Source organism: Chelonia mydas, chromosome 4 (genome assembly GCF_015237465.2).
Source record: "Chelonia mydas isolate rCheMyd1 chromosome 4, rCheMyd1.pri.v2, whole genome shotgun sequence".
Lineage (NCBI taxonomy): Eukaryota > Metazoa > Chordata > Testudines > Cheloniidae > Chelonia > Chelonia mydas.
Window position 1 is genome coordinate 10,167,506 of NC_057852.1, and position 17,792 is coordinate 10,185,297.

The 17,792-nt window shown below is 44.3% G+C and overlaps 1 long non-coding RNA gene across 1 annotated transcript in view; it reads right to left on the reverse strand.

Moving 5' to 3' along the window:
• The window catches only part of LOC122465538, a 55,266-nt gene extending 38,772 nt beyond the window's left edge, over nt 1–16,494 (reverse strand). The window contains exons 1-2 of the long non-coding RNA XR_006290458.1: nt 16,373–16,494; nt 1,597–1,659 (exon numbers count right to left, since the gene is read on the reverse strand). This is a non-coding gene — a long non-coding RNA (uncharacterized LOC122465538). The remainder of the gene's footprint in view (nt 1–1,596; nt 1,660–16,372) is intronic.
• Between the last annotated feature and the right edge of the window lie 1,298 nt (nt 16,495–17,792).

Consider the following 17,792-nt stretch of genomic DNA (forward strand, 5'->3'; position numbering starts at 1 on the left):
ATCAACAAAACAGTAATCCCCTGTCTTTCCTGTCCTCTCTCTTCTCAACCGTCAGCTTCTGTCTGTTTTGTCAAAAGCAGGAAAGTGACTATTGGTCCCAACACAAAATTGAAGAATAGATCTAACCCTTTCTTCCCACCAAGCAGAAGTGTTTGACAGAATAAGAGACTTTAACAATAATCACCATCTTCAAAGACAGACTTTGGTAGGTTTTGATTAAGCTTGTTTTGCATAATCACTCAATTTCAGTTTCAATGCTTTTTGCCTTGTTTTGATTCTTTTCCTTTTGTGTGTTTCAATCAACACATTTCTAACTTTTGGCATGAATTTCGTAGCATGCCCGCCATGGTGCTAAGCCGGCTGAGATCCCTGCATACCAAACCCCAAACCTTGTTTAACACCGTTTAATGTTGGATAGTTTCAGGGTCATGTCAACACCTTTAACTCTTTGAGCCTATTTTTTCCATCGTAACTAATACAACAGACTTCCATCGAGCAAAGGACTCCAGCACATGTTTAAGAACAGGAGTAGCCGCATTGACGGAAATGAGATCATTCATGTGCTTAAAGTGAAACATGGGCTTAAAACCTTGAAGGAGCAGCAGCACTCTGAAAACTCCGCCAAAGGACCCCTCTGTCTCATTGTACTGTTGGAAGATTACATCCCCTCTGACACAGTGTCAGATTCCTCTGGTACAGTAGAACCCCAATTTTATGAACTAATTGGGGACTGATGAGTTTAGCAAATCCAAGAGTTCACAAAACCGACCATCTCCAAATTACAGTAGGTATGGTGCATAAATTAATTTAATTATTCAGTGACAGTGTACATGAAGAACGGCAACAAATGTATACCGTATGCCTATTACAATCTTGCATATGGACTGCGCTGCATCACACACTACTGTATGTACATGCGCTAGGGATCCTGTAGTCCCTAGTGAAATAAATTGCTGATTTTTCTTTAAGAGAATTGCATCTCTTCTTTGCCACCAATCTCTCAGCATGATACATAAGCTTTCCCAGATGTGACTCATCTGCTACTAAGATACTTTCTCCAGTGGTAAAGATACGTACTCCCTGAGTTCATGTGATCTCTACTCAAGCGCATAGACACGTACCTTGTTCATGGAGGATAAAAATGGTTCATTTCACTGGTTGTTCAGAAGATCTGTGTTCATAAAATTGGCGTTCTATGGTAATTTAAAGGGAAAGGGAAAGGGTGGGATTTGCAAAAGCACTCAGTAATGACCTGCTGTCTCTCCTGCTGAAATCAGTGATGCAATGAGGGTAAAACTTCTGTTGACTTCCGTGGGAGCAGTGTTAGGCCAACACCAAGTGCTTTTGAAAATCTCCTCCAAACTATATAGCTTGATTGCTGCTGTATAGGACACACTGGTTTTCTGATCCTTCGGGTAAGTAAATGTATTATCATGATTTTGTTACATTATAGAAGCACTTAGAACCCCCAACTGAGATCAAGACCCCAATGTGTGAGGTGCTGTACGCTACAACTGGTTGGAACACTTTTGAAAACATGAAATTTCATTGAAATGCGATGTTTAATTGAAGCAGAAATATTTCACGGAGACATACCAGTTTCAACCAAGTTTTCATTGGGAAGGTTTTTCAGGTCCAGGGCTCTCTGGTCCCTTCTCCCTAGAGAGAAGGCGAAAGAAAAGCAAATCAAAAGTCTGAGCTGTTCACTCCAAAACAGCCATCTTAACACCATTCCATTTTGTGAAAACATTCCACAGATTTGGGGTTTGTTCCAGTGCGGAACAAAAATAAATTTCAAAACATCATAAGTTGTTGCTAAACAGAATTGTTGTACACATATATAGTAAGAAACCATCCCTGCCCTGAAATGCTTAGTCTAAATAAGAAAGAGAGACAGCATATGCTTGAAAACAACTTATTATCCCCATTGCATAGAGGGACTAAGGCAGAGGTGAAAGTAAGCTGGTACTCCCCGATATGGGGTACCGGTAAGAGCCGGTGCACCGTACTGCGACCGGCTTTCCCAGGAGGCAATTTAAAGCCCTGCGGTGGGGATTTCAAGGGCCCCGGAGCTCCAGCCGCCGCTACCGCCCCGGGCCTTTAAATCCCGCCTGAGCCCTGCTGCCCGAGCCCTGGGGTAGTGGCAATGGGACTCTGGCAGGGATTTAAAGGGCCCTGGAGCTCCAGCCCCTGCTACCACCCCCGCCCTTTAAATCCCCGCCAAATCAAGATTTAAAGGGACAGGGAATCTAAGGCCCTGCCTCTTCTGGTTGAGGCCACGCCTCTTCCGGTTGAGGCCACGCCCCCTGCTCAGGACTCCGGCGTATCGGTAAGTCCTCTAACTTACTTTCACCCCTGGACTAAGGACTCAGTCCTACAATGTGCAGAGCACTCTGGCCCTCATCCAGCAAAGCCCTTAACCATGTGCTCAATCTTAAGCATGTGAATAGCCTCATTAAATCAGTGTTTTGTGGGCTGTGGGCCAGCGTGCTCAGACCCTTGCAGGAGCAACCTTCAAGATCACAACAAAGGGTCAAGGCAGAGACAAGATCTGACTCCAGAACTCCTGAGCCCCAGGCTACTTCCTTAACTGCAAGACCCTCTTTCCTCGTCTCATGAAAGCAGAGTTACCTTCCTTCAGTCACCCCAGGTTACAATTTCTCCAGGTGTGCAATGTCTAGTGTGACTCCAGATCACTAGCTTTTCCTCATGATCTGGGACTGTTACTTGTAATGCAGGTCTTTCCCCACTGAGTTGCTCCTTCTTCTATTGACATTAAAGGAGCAGAAGATTGAGCAGAAGCAAGTAAGCAGGAGGAGAGCATGGGAGGAAGTTGTGTTAAATGAGGAGAGGCAAAAAGTCATGGGCCATTGTCGCCAGTTACGTAGCTGAGATCCCGCTGATGTCAAGGGAAATTGTGGGCTCATAGCTGGTAGCAGAATTTGGCCCATGTCACCTGGGCCCAGATCCACAAAGGTTATTAGACCCCTAACTTCCATTGATTAAGTTAGGAGCCTAAATACCTTTGAGGATCTGGGCTATGATCTCCACTGTCAGAGATGGATAATTTCAAGATGAACTCTCCAGACTTCTTAGCAAACCCATATCCATCCTGTTCCCATGTGAACAGAACCCTCTGGAACAAACTGATGTGAGAACTGGTTCATGCCAGCAAAATATTAAATAATCAAGTGCTTGTAGAATCCTCTATTTCCCATCTGCTGCCAGGAGGAAGAAAGGAAATCATCATAGAATCACAAAATATCAGGGTTGGAAGGGACCTCAGGAGGTCATCTAGTCCAATCCCCTGGTCAAAGCAGGACCAACCCCAACTAAATCATCCCAGCCAGGGCTTTGTCAAGCTGGGCCTTAAAAACCTCTAAGGAAGGAGATTCCACCACCTCCCTAGGTAACCCATTCCAGGGCTTCACCACCCTCCTAATTATAAATTGATTGTTCGATTTGTTCATCTCTGAGGTCTGTTTGCTGTCCAGTGATAGAATCCAGATTGGCAAAGCTACAATATGCTGTACATTATAGACTCTCCATGTTGAAATAGTTTGGCAACCATTTAGGCTTAGCTCTTCCTTAGCAAAACCCCACATCATCTGTGTGTTCATTTTATTGCATACGCTTAGCCACTTCTTGCATTTTCTTCAGTCCTTCATTATGTTCAGTGCTTTGATACAATGGGTCAGGTCCTCAGCTGGTGTAAATCATAAGAACAGAAGAATGGCCACACTGGCCCAGACCAATGATCCATTTAGCCCAGTATTCTGTCGTCCTACAGTGGCCAGTGCCAGGTGCTTCAGAGGGAATGAAAGGAACACGCAATCATTGAGTGATCCATCCCCTGTTGTCCTCTCCCAGTTTCTGACAGTCAGAGGCGAGGAACACCCAGAGCATAGGGATTGTGTTCCTGACCATTTTGGCTAATAGCCACTGATGGACCTATCCTCCATGAACTTATCTAGTTCTTTTTTGAACCCAGTTATACTTTTGGCCTTCACAACATCCCCGGCAACAAGTTCTACAGGTTGACCATGTGTTGTGTGAAGAAGTACTTCCCTTTGTTTTAAACCTGCTGGCTATTAATTTCATTGTGTGACCCCTGTTTCTTATGTTACGCGCAGGGATAAATAACACTTCTTTATTCACTTTCTCCACACCAGTCACAATTTTATAGACCTCTGTCAGGACCCTCCTTAGTTCTCTCTTTTCCAAGCTGAAAAGTTCCATGGCCCCCTTAACTTCAGTAGGGCTATTCCAATTTACATCAGCTGAGGATCTGACCCATTGACTTAAGTTAAGTTACAGTGATTTACACCCACTGAGGATTGGGTCCAGTGACCTCAATAGGGATATTTCAATCTGCACCTGCTGAGGATCAGGCCCATTTAAGGAATAGCACTCACAAAGGATGTTCCAAAATGCATGCCAGCTTCAAATGCTGTTTGGATGATTTACAACATAGTCTCACACTGATCTTAAGTATGCCATTAACCTGGTGTTTTTATTCTGTTAACCTGGAGAATATTCACACATACGCTGAACAGCAGTAATGAGCTGATGGCAGTGATTAATTATCCATTGCAATTCTGTAATAGATCAATGCATATGATAACTCATTTATCAAGAAAACAACTGCTTCTTTAAAGTCCACCATCAATCCAGTGAAAAGCCATAGTATTTGTTAACAAAAGCAGATGCACTCAGGCCTGTAAGGTCCCTGGCTAGTAAGGAGAGTTTTTTTGAGCAATACATTACAAAAAAAATATTATAAACCTCCTCTAAGCATAACCCACTAAATTCTGAATGGTTCAGTCAGCAGATGAATTGCAATCAACACTTCAAACTCCACATTCAATGGTTTCTCATTAGAAATGGTGGAAGATCCTTTACTTGATGTTTAAAACAGGACCGGACAAAGTATTAGAAAATACAGTGTAGGGTTTTCAAGAGCACGTTCTCCCATCGAAAAAGTTTTCCCATTGGCTTCAATGGGAACAGAATTAGGGTCACACCTTCAGTGTAGAAAAATCACACCTTAGGGTAGAATAAAAGCCTCTTCATTGTCAGGAAAACAGACTAGACAATGGCCATCTCCATCTCTGCGTCTAAGGGTACGTCCGCACTACAAGCAGGAGTGGAATTACAGCATGCGTAGACATACCCAAGCATTTTTATGCTAGCTAGCTTGTGTACCAGCAGCAGGGATGCCACAGCAGCACACACTTCAGTGCAGAAAAGATATCCAGAGCACCAGGCGGGCTCGTACAGGCCACGCCGAAGGCCATGATGGCTCGACTTCACGGCTAGTCGCTGGATTAAAGGCAGCCTGGGAATGTGTGCACATGCTGCAATCACACACCCCATCTGCATCGTAGACATACTCTAAAATGAGAAGACAAGGGGGGATGAGGTGATGTCTTTTATTTGACTTCACCCACCTTGTCTCTCTAATATCCTGGGACCAACACAGCTATGACAACACTGCATACCTTAAGATGGCAAGTCTGAGATGGGGTTTTATTCCAATATATTTCAACTCCCAGCAGCCCTAAGTTGTTTAAATACTTTATATTTAGGCAGCAAGTAGCTCTGATAGCTACTCTAACCTGTGAGCTATGCTGCATGTTGTTCGTAGCACAACGCCAGCCAGACCACTACATGTATGTCTGCAGAGCTGACCAAATCAGGAATCTACAAAGCAGCACTCACCGGGAGAGTTCTGCTATAGGGGGTTTGCAGCCCAAAACCACAGAAAAGGATATTTGACTGTTTTCTTTAGGACTTAGACTGAGATTACAAGGCTTAACTTTTACGTATTTACACACTGACTCAGGGAGTTGGGCTGGGGGTAATTCATGAGTGATCAAAGATTATTTATTTGCCGATAAAAGCTGCTTTTCACCAGAGGAGAAATCTCTTGGGGTGGAAGTTAAAAGGTACATATGGCATCACCAGGTCTTTAAAAATCTACTTATCAAGATAGTACTGTTTTTCTTCTCTAAAATTGGGTTGAAAATGTGATTTATTAATTTTTTTACAAGTTATAATCACCAGCGGTGATTTCGAATTTTGTTCCACGCAGTTCTCCACCTGACATCACTGAAAATAACATCTTCACATGCAGCTGCATATATATGTCCATCCCTGCCTATAGCCCCACTGGCGAGGTCATGCTTAGCCAGTTCTCAGTGGAAATGGTCAACACCCCTTTTACCACACACAGGGCTGTTGGGGTGGCACATAAATATTCTGTGCTATCAGGTAAAAGACGTATTGCTTGTACGAACCTGCAAGAAAGGCTGAAAAAGGAATCCAGTTGTCAGGTGGTTTTTAAGGGTCCGTGCCAGGCTGGTATGCCTGATTAAACCAAATTCTGAGAGTAATAACAAACCTCTTCAGACACGCCTGCTTCCAGACCATTTTGTATTCTTCATGAAGAGGAAGGAGACCCATATGGTTTGGGCACTGGTGTGGAACTGGTGAGGTCTTGGCACTGCCACCAATCCTTGCTGTGACTGAGACAAGTCACTTGGGCCCAGATTCAGCAACCCATGTGGCTGGAATTTTGATAGGACGGGAATTTCAGTCGGAGTTGAGCACCTAATTGACTTAGCCTCCACTGAAAATCCCTGCCTGAAGTATGAATTGTCCCAGTCGAGTCAACAGAACTATGCACATGCTTAAGTTAAACATGTGCTTAGGTGCTTTGACAAAGCAGGGCCTTAATCTCACGGGTTAAACTCCCTGCAGAAATCAATGGGAGTTGCTATTGACATCAATGGGGCCAGGATTTCACCCTCTCTGCCTGATTTCCCCATCTGTAAATGGGAATAACCCCACTTCCTTTTCTCGGTCTTGTCTAATTAGCCTAACTGCTTTCAGGCAGTGACTGTGTTGTATTCGTACAGCACCCGGCACAATAGGGCCCGATTTCAGTGCAGGCCTTCAGACACCATTATAACACTAACCCGTCACTGAGAAGACCACCACTTTATCACAAGGCCCTGTAGAACCATGAAAAGGACCCAAAGAGGTCTGTCTGTTTTGAAGCCCTGTTCATCCATCTGATTTTATGACACCACAATTAGCACAAGATACATAACTCTGAGGAGTGGCAGAGTTCATTTATCTCCAAGTAGGGACGACTCACAAGAGTTATAATTTCCAAACCCTCGTTTAAAGGAGAAGGATGCCAGACTCAACTATTCTAGATTATGCTTTGGCAACTCTTTTAAAAATAACAAAGATCTGATTAATTTTCAGCAGCTTTCACCAAGCCAGAAATGGTCTAGGCGGTGGGGAACTTGTCATTCCATTTTTGATCATAAAAAATTGTTTGTTCTTAGATTCATCCTTGTTGGGTACAGTTTACAAATGAGCACTTGCGCAAATTAAATCCTGACCTGTCTCTTATGGAAAAGAGACTCCTTTGCCAGGTGGGAGATTTCAAACACCTAAATCAGGGCTGGCCTTACCGTGTGGCGAACTGAGGCGGCTGCCTCAAGTGCGAGACTGGGGGGGGGAGCGCTACTGGGACCCAGAGTGTAGAAAATGGTGTCTGCTGCTGGTGCATCTGTATTCTCCCTGCTCGAGATGCACAGAGATGGGGGAGCGCTGTGCTGGAGGAAGGAGGGCACAAGAGACATAACAGGCAGGCAGGAGAAAAGGTGAGAGGGAATAACAGAAAGCAGCAGGAGCTGCAGGGAGAGAGAGGAAGAGCAGCCTCTCATGTACCTCTCTAGCACCCCCAGGAACCTGGACTGATTAACCCCAGCTTCTCAGGGAGCTTCCTCTTTCCTGCTGCTTCCCTGAACCCACTTGAGGAGAACAGGCAGTCAACTGAAGTAGTAGGAGCCAGTGAGGCCCTTAAGACGCTGATACCTTCCCTCACTCGGGCATGCTACCAGCCTGCTTATTTGTCCCCTTCAACTGAGTGTTGAGAGCCACCATAGCTGGCACAGAACAGCAGTCATGATTGAAAGAAGAAAACGCCCCTCTGGGGCAGCATTCAGAAAAAGAAAGAAAGCAAAGGAAGCTTTTCTATCTAAGCAGGAAGGAGCTCTCCTGAGATACATAGACACAAATTCAGTGCCTTGCATATTGACAGGTTTCAGAGTAGCAGCCGTATTAGTCTGTATTCGCAAAAAGGGGCTGTAGCTCACGAAAGCTTATGCTCAAATAAATTTGTTAGTCTCTAAGGTGCCACAAGTACTCCTGTTCTTTTTATAGACACAAATGTTCACAGTGAGCCTTCTGGCCCCAGTGGGGATGTGAGTGGTGAGGAGATGCCTGATCTTCCAGTTAGTCAGAGTGCAGGTGACTGGCAGCTACTGCAGCATCCATATCTCCATCTCAAATGGATGTAACCATGCACATTCCTGAAGAAAAGTGTAGATCACAGAAGAGTGTGGTGGAGGTGCAAGAAACAGCTGCTGCTGAGTTTAGTTCCTTAAGTCCAGGCAATCCAGGACTGTGGACCCACTTAAGCAGTAGCCTGAGGGGACTTCCTTGTACTGCATGGGCCACAGCAAGTGCAAAACTTCATGTTCCCCAAAGACAATGAAAATAGAAGTTTCCATCCAACACATTACCGGCATGAAATCCCCAATGGCTTATGTATTCAAAAACCCAGAATGCTGCATACTGTTTTTGTTGCAAACTCTTGCAGTCTAATATTCCAGCCACATTGGGTTCTACAGGAACAAAGGACTGGAAAAATCTGGCTAGAAATCTGGCATGCCATGAGAAGGCAGCAAATCACCAGAGAGCATTCCATAGGTGGAAAGTGATTGAGATGAGACTAAGGTTAAAGGCCACCATAGATGATCAGCATCAAGAGAAGACTACATCAGAGTCTCTTTACTGGCAAAATGTTCTGAAAAGGCTTGTTGCCATTGTGAGAATGCTGGCTACCCAAAACCTAGCACTGCATGGCACTTCAGATCAGCTGCATGTGCCAAACGATGGAAACTTCCTTAAAATTGTGGAGCTGATGGCTGAGTTTGATGCTGTACTCCAGGAGCTTCTAAGAAGAGTCACCACCCAAGTCACCACCCAAGAAATGCACACACACCACTACCTTGGAAAAACAATTTGAAATGAGATCATACAGTTACTGGCAACAAAAGTCAATCAGAAGATTGTGGCAGATCTGAAGTCAGCAACATATTACTCTGCCATTCTGGATTGCACACCTGACATCAGCCATACGGAACAAATGACTTTAATGGTGCTGTTTTGTAACAACAACAGAACCTAGTGAAAATGTCCCTGCAATGGTGACTGTCGGAGAGCATTTTCTAGAGTTTACTGACATTGATGATACTACAGGAGCTGGTATGACAAACGTGCTTCTTAAAAAGCTGGAAGATATGGGAATTGCGATAGCTGACATGAGAGGTCAGGGCTACGATAATGGTGCCAATATGAGAGGAAAGAACAGAGCAGTGCAGACACGGATCCGAGAGTTAAACCCTCGAGCTTTTTTTGTCCCATGCAGTTCTCATTCATTGAACTTCGTGGTCAGTGATACAGCATCAGCTTCTAGTGAGGCTGCTGAATTTTTTAATGTCATTCAAAGCATTTTTCTCTGCATCAACTCATCGATGGCCAATTTTGAAGCAACATCTGGGAACATCCTCTCTGACACTGAAACCACTGAGTGCCACACGATAGGAAAGTCGAGTTGAGGCGATAAAGCCTATCAAACACCAAATTGGGAAGATAGATGATGCCATAGTTGCCATTATGGAGGATAATGCTATGACAGGAACTGTTCGTGGGAGAACAGTGGCAGAGGGAAATGGAATCACCAGAAACATACATAACTTCAAATTTCCGTTTGGCTTAGTGTTGTGGCATGACATACTGTTTGAAATAAATGTTGTAAGCAAGAGACTCCAAGGTGTTGACCTTGATCTATCTGGAGCAATGGAACAACTGGACAAAGCAAAGTCATACCTCCAGTCTTACCTGTCAGATGAGGGATTTCAAAACATTCTGAAGAGTGCACAGAAGTTGGCAGAGGAACTTCACACTGAAGCTATTTTCCCACCCATTCAAGAATACAAGAGTCACCGAAGAAGACAACATTTTGATTACAAGGCACGGGATAATCCCATCAGAGACCCCAAACAACAATTCAAAGTTGAATTCTTTAACCAGGTGCTAGATTGTGCAATACAGTCAGCTGAAGAACGTTTCATGCAGCTCAAGGAACATAGCAGTATATTTGAGATGATGTATGATATTCCAAAACTCCTCACTATACCTGAAGAAGACCTACACCAGCAATGCAGAGCACTTGAGACAGTGTTGGCACATGATGACATGCGCGATACTGATGCGAGTGATGTAGGTGATGAACTGAAAGCCCTTTCAAGATACATTTCAGCAGGATCAACTCCAAAGGCTGTTCTGGAATATATGTGCACAAATAAGCTGACCACCCTCTTTCCAAATGCTTTTGTTGCTCTGCGCATACTTCTAACACTTCCTGTAACAGTTGTCAGTGGAGAACGTAGCTTCTCCAAGCTGAAGTTAATAAAACCACATCTACGCTCCACAATGACACAGGAGAGGCTGGTCGGCCTTGCAACCATCTCAATAGAGCATGGGCTGGCCCAGACTGTGGACCTTCAGCAGGAAGCAGTTCAAATCTTTGTAACCAAGGCAGCACGGAAAGCACCGCTTGGATTATTCAAACAGATAAAAATGCCAGTGTTTGCTATGCAGACAAGAAAAGTTACATTTGCTGTTCAGGTGTTTGAAAGTTAAGTGTTACTTAAAATTTTTGAACGAGGCATTTTAAGTTAGTTCTGCTTTATTGCGGGAGGTAGCAGAGCAGTCCCATTAGAGGAGTAGAACAGGAAGAAGGCAGAATTGAGACTTTTCAAAGTTTTGGCCCAAGCGAGGGGGCATCAGAGTGTCATTTGAGCTCCCCGCCTCAGGTGCCAAAATGTTGTGGGCCGGCCCTGACCTAAGTCCACTCTTTGTTTTGAAGAAGCCTTGCTATCCGTGTCCAGATAGAAGTGCAGCAAGTGTCTGAACCAGAGGCAACAACTGGGGAGAAGAGGCATGCAGGGTTACATGCTCCCTCCCTCAAATTGCTGCTTGGATTATACTGAGCATGCTCACACAGACTGAGCGTGCTCAGTAACCCTGCTGAAGCCGAATGCCCTCACTCTGCCCCCCCCCACCTTCCCACCCCCACTATCGGCAGGCACGGGTCGTCTCTGGTCTGAACACTTCTAAAAGTGAATGCAAGTCATGGGTTCTACAAACATACACCACAATGGTGGCCCCTAACCCAGTGAGCTCACAGTCTAAGATGTAGACATATAGACGAGTGGGGAGGTCTAGGGAACATAAGAAATACCCGAAAGGCAGGGAGCTCGAAAGCACTCAGCATTGGCCTAACTCAGCTCTCATTGCAGTCAAGTAGACATTCACCATTTACTTCAATGGGGGGAAACGTCAGTGGGAGCAGAATCAGGCCAATGCTGAGAGCTTTGAAAGTCCCACCATAAAGCGTATGCTCATTACCAATGGGAAGAACAACACAGCTGAGTCAGTGCAAATTGTTTGGGGTCACAGAATCTTTCTGAGCCTCAACAGTCACTAAGGCCCAGATCCTGAAAGGTAACGAGGCACCTAACTGCTCCTTATTTCAATGGGACTGTGACAGGGCAGATGCCCCCTAAGCACCGTCACACCCCAATGGCCCCCTCCCTCAGGTCCCTTGGGGAAGCAGAGTAGTAGCATATGTTGCTAACGCTGTTGCAAGTATCGCAAAGTATTATGGGAGGGGTTAAAGGCGAGTGTGGAATGGAAGATTCCTTCGCAGGTTTCTGAAAGCCGGTGAGTGTTGGGGGGAAGAGAAAATCAGCAGAGAAGGAGAGAAAGCAGAAAATGGGTTAACTCTGCGCTCCTGCTAAATCCAAGATAAGACGGTGACTTCAGCCAACTCAAGGCAGCAGATGTGCTGCTACCTGCCAAGAAAGAAGGGGGTGGGGGCTGAGATTTCCACCCTGCCCTGCTGTGAGAACGAAGAGTCACAGAACAAGAAGCTGCAGGAACTCCAAAACAAGGCAGCGAAGGTCAGCAAAGCAAAGTAAAGAAGATCAACAGTCTTTTCTCCCGGTCCTGAGACTAATTGTTTTGGGGAAAGCTGAAGACACTACGGAAGGCTGGTTGGAACTGGTACACCGAGCATGGGGAACAAAGGTCTCCGAAGAGGACACCCCCAAGAGACCCCAGGACTTAAAAACCCTCCCAAGAGCGGAACCAAGTTGGAGACTTTGCAGCAGAACCCCGGACGACCTGTGCACAGGACAGACTCCCATCCATCCCCCCCACTCTCCTCTTCTGACGGTACCCCCAGGCCTGGCCAGCCTGGGGTGGCTTGGCTGTGAGTATGAAAGTGGGTCAGGATTTGAGCACTCACACTTCTTCCTTCCTTTGAGTGACATGGGAACAGTCCCAGCGCTCACCACTGTTATTTTATTATTTTATCAATAAAGCTTTAAAATTCAGTCACTTGCTGTGCTCCTGTATCTCCCCCCGGAACAGTCCTGCCGTCTCAGCCTGATCACCTGAGATCCTAGGCAGATTGTTAACAGAAAACTGTCACAGCACCCCCTCATGGCCAGAGGTCATTCTGTAGCTCCCTGCCTCCATCTCCCAACTAAAACGGTTATGGCTCCCTGTGCTGTGAGAACAGTGTTATCTCCCTATTGCAAGGAGTTACATTCCACCTACTTCAGGGCCCCATAACAACACCACACAGTCTATCTTGTCCAATTCACAGCCCTTCTTGAGGTCTGAGTTTGTCATCACACAGTTCCAAAAAAACAAAAAAACCCACAGACACCAAAACCTTTCTACCCACAGCCGTAAACTGGGCATAGCCCTTCATCCTTGAGGGACTGTCCCTTTCTGCAGCCGAGCACCTGAAGGAAAGTCAAGGCCTGGCCTGCCTTCTTTGCATCCTTCCCAAAAGGAAAGCAAAATTTTCAGCTAGGTCTTCTTACCCAGCTCCAACTCCCTTCTCCAGAGACCCTCTCTCCCTGAACTTCAGTCTGCAGTTCCCCCCAACTGACCACAGGCCTCTGCTTTCCACCTCCCCAGAGCCCTGGTTTTGTCACATGACTTGCTTCAGTTTCTCCACATGAGGAATCAAATTAGGTTCCAGCCCACCTGTGCCACAGCTATGTCCCTTCACAAAGGCCAGCCACCCTGTACCAGGGAGTTAGGCACTTAAATACCTTGAGGTATTTAGGCACCTAACAATGCAGACTAGTATCTAGTGGGATTTTCAAAGTACCAAGGAGCAATGGGAATTAGGCACTGAGGCCCAGATTTTTAAAGGTACTTAGGTGCCTAACTCCCATTGAAACCAATAGGTCTTAAATGCCTAAATATCTTTGAGAATATGGGCCCTAGGCACTTTTGAAAATTTCACTAGATGCCTATTTGCATCTTTAGGCATCTAAGTACCTTTGTAAATTTCTCCCATATGCACCTCAGTCACTTCAGCACTTTTGACCATTTTACACTGTACCACACTTTTTACCCTTGTTTCATTCCATAAATGGCACGTGCTAACAGCATGGGTTTGGCATAACACTAAAACTGTCCAAAGGGCGAGAGCCCAGCACAAGTTTTGTGGTCTTGCTGATCTGCAGAGATATCACTTTAACTGTGCCATAATTACTGATGCATTATTCCCCCAACCCCCCCCAAAAATATTCATGGCTACCAGCAGTTAATGACAGATTTGTTAATTAACAGCATGAGGCAAAGCCAAGGTTGATGTTCTAATAAACAGGTCATTAACTTTGGTAATGACCAATTTGGGAAGATGATTGCTCTGACAAACTGTATTCCATGGCTTATAAAAATTTTAAAACACAAGTGGCAGCCAGGGCTTTAAAAGAGCTGTTGTTTTGAAACACTACTCATTCCGCTAGAAGTTACCACTTCCATTTTTCACCAGCTGTAATGTGTCATCGTGAATCAAGGTGAGTATATTTCAAGTAATAGTAGTTAAAATAGATAAAGGACGTAAAATAGATTGAGCGATATAAAGACAATTGGCCTTCGCTTTGAAAGTCAATCAGCGAAGGCACTTTGTCTTCATAACCGTATCTCCACCACCCCAACCTGCTGCCATTTTAATCACCTGACTTTTAACGGCATTTCTGTATAAATCCAGAGGATGTGGCTATGTGGGAGAAGGGGCTATTCCAAATAACCAGAAAATGCAACGAAGCGTAAAAACTATTAAGCGTACAATTGTTTAACTCTCCTGACTAAAACGGTTATGGCTCCCTGTGCTGTGAGAACAGTGTTATCTCCCTATTGCACGGAGTTACATTCCACCTACTTCAATTCCCATGTAGTTACAATTGGATCCACTCCCCTTCCTTGCTAGGTGTGCTACATTGCTGTGCAATGTTCAGAAAGAAGCCCCGTTTTTAGCCCATGAGTGTCTGCCTTTTAAGTAGCGTGTGGATTTATTCCCCAGTGATAGTGGGCACGTTTGTCTTCTGCCTTGCACCTTGTGGAGGCATTTCCACAGTGAGCACAAATTGGGTGTAAAACATTGTCAGATCAAAGTTCTTCCCTAACTGTTGGACATGGGTAGGATTTTATACCGATGACAATGCATTCACAGCAGCATGGGCTGAGTACAAGTACCTACCCTACGATCCTAGGTACATACTCGGGCAGATAGCCTGTCCCACCACCCATACTGCTGCAGCTACATTGCTATTTATAGCAGGCTAGCTTGATCAAAATGAGCACATGAACATCAACTCAAGCTGGAAGTTACATCTCCAGCTGCAGACATACCCAAAGAGGAAGGTGGGTCTTATGCATAAGGCACAGGATGGACAGCACAAGGATCTAAACAGGAGGAATGGCATTCAGTTTGGAGCAAGAGCACAGTTTCCTGTGTTTGTAACAAAACAAGGGCCTACGCCGTAAATGCACTGAAGACTCCTATTGACTCTGATGGGTTTTGATACAGGCCACAAAAGAGAACTGTTTAAAGCTACTGTATCAGGGGGGTGATAAAAGATCTTGAGGCTGGGAGCAGAATGATGCTGGTGGGAATGTGATGAAAAGAAGGACTTCCTCCATATTTGCTGGAAGTGCTTGGTCTTTCAAGATTACTGGAATAAGATCCAGACACAAATGGTGTTAATAGTTGGGTGTACTGCCAGAGGATCCATTAGTGATTCTTTTGGGTCTTTCAGTAGATAATTAAACAATCCAAGGGAATAGTGACTTCATATCACACCACTTAGTCATTGCCAGACTGTTAGTAGCCAGATGCTGGAAAAAGAAAATATTTCCCTCTATAAATGCATGGTTCACTAAGGACCAGGGTGTAGTAATTATGGAAGAAATAACAGCAGTTTCCTTCACAGCAAAGTATGAAAAGGGGAAATCAATGTTTGGAGCCAGATTTGGGTTAGATTGTGCAACCTTTACTCAGGAGTTGTGTCATTGAAATCAGTGGAGTCTGGTGCTACCCAACATAAATAAAGGAAGCAGATTCTGGCTTATGGGGTAGAATCACCCACAACAAAACCAGAGCACTTGAAAAACTTTTCTATGGTTTAATTAGGACAAAGACTGAAAGACAAAGATAGGAGACATGCATACACACACATACAACCCAGATTGACTATTCCCTACAGAGAACAAAAGAACACAGCATAGCTCTGAAAAAAATTAAAATGAATTTAATGTATTTATTATAAAAATATTAATCATCTCCCTTTTATCTCGCAATTTTCATCAGTAGCTCTCAAAGCACTTTACAAAGAAGGGCAGTATTATTATCTCCATTTTACAGATGGGAAAACTGAAGCACAGAGAGGGGGAAGTGATTTGCCCAAGATCACCCAGCAGGCCTGTGGCATGTATTATTTGCCTATGCTGTGTGTCAGACAAAAAGTAGAACTGCTTGTAACAATCTTGGGTTCATTAACTAACAACCCAGTGAATGAGAAAGGAATAAAACTTTAATAAACTGGAGAGCCTCTCTGGCGAGCTACTGCGCACAGTCACGCGGTGTTCCCAATCCCCATCTTCAGGGCACATCTCCAAATTCCTATGTTCATAATACTGTCCCTTTTGAGGGAGCATCTCTAAACTATAATTTTTTACAAACATATCTCTACATCTTCCCTCTTAAAGAAAAATAAACAACTAACAACTATCTAACAACACATGCATTAAATTCTCTGCCCACGTAGTACATTTCCTTAAACCAAATGTGTCAACTACCTAGAGAGGAGAGGTTACCAGCACATCACTCTCAAGTGGGTCTTTATGACTCACTTACCTCAAATACCCTTTCTCCAGGCAGGTTAGCAAGTCTCTATGAGTCCCGCTCTGATCTTCTCAGTATCAGCCTTTCATTAGAGTCTGAGTTGTTTTCTTGTTCCTTGACAGTTTCTCCTTTGTCTGTTGATGATAAAGGATCAGTCAGATGGAAAATTCCAGAGATTTCAGCAAGTTATTGCTAAATTAGATCTGATCCTTCTTCCCATTAATAACTGAGCTGAAGGAGAGCCATTCTCCAGGAATGCAGTTTGGTAAACCAGTAATGCTCTATACAAATCAGCCCCACTGTCAAAAGCCTTTTTCATAAGGTTCTTTACTATCCATATAGACCTTGCCACAAATCCACCTGATTGAGGGTAAATTGGACTTGATGTTTTGTGATAAAAATCCCAATCTATAGCAAATTGCCTAAAATCTGCACTGGAAAATTGAGGCTCATTATTGCTGAAGACTTCATCTGGAATTCCATGTCTGGAGAAGATTCCCTTCATGCCGGTTATCACTGACTTACTATTAGTACAGTGCAGCGTGAAAATTTCTGGATACAGAGAATAATAATCTGTGACTATTAAATAATCCTTTGATTGCCAGGTAAATCAGTCCGTGCCAACCTTTTCATAAGGCCTTTGTGGAACTGGATGAGGTCTCAGTGGCTCTGCCTGCTGGCATGGCTTGTATTTCAAGCATTAAAAGCAGTTTCTTACCACATTAGTAATGTCATGATTGATCCACGGCCAATACAGCACCTCTCGTGCTCATTGTTTGAACTTCTCAATTCCTAAATAACCCTCGTGGATCTTCCGTAACATTTCTTTTCAGAGGCTTATTGGAATTACAACCTTACAGCCTTTGAAAATCACCCCATCTATCACCGTAAGTTCATCTCTGCAGTTTCAATAGTCTCTTTTATCCTTGGACAGCGACTGCTTATTTCTTCAAGCCACCCTTTAATTATCACTTCTTTAGGGATTCCCAATGATTCATCTTTCTCTGTTTCCTCTCTTATTTGTTGCAGTTTCCTGTTAGCTGTGGGAATTGACTTTAAAATCAAATCTACACAGGCTTGCATCTCTGTCTCTAAAGTCTTCTCTGGCTTCATGGAAGCCACTGCTCTGGAAAGTGCATCTGCAGTTAACATGAATTTACTGGGCATGTAGGTCACAACCAAATCATACTTTTGCAGCTTGATCATCATTGTTTGAATCCTTAAGGTACAGTCTTTTAGTGGTTTGCTAAATAAAGCTATCAGGTGCTTGTGGTCCATTTCAACTTCTACTGTCTGACCATAAATATACTGATTGAATCTCTCTCAGGCAAACAATATTCCAGAAAGCCCCTTCTCAATCTGTGCGTATCTGGTTTCTGCCTCAGTCAGTGATTTGGATGCATATGCCACTAGTTGCCAACAATCCCCATGC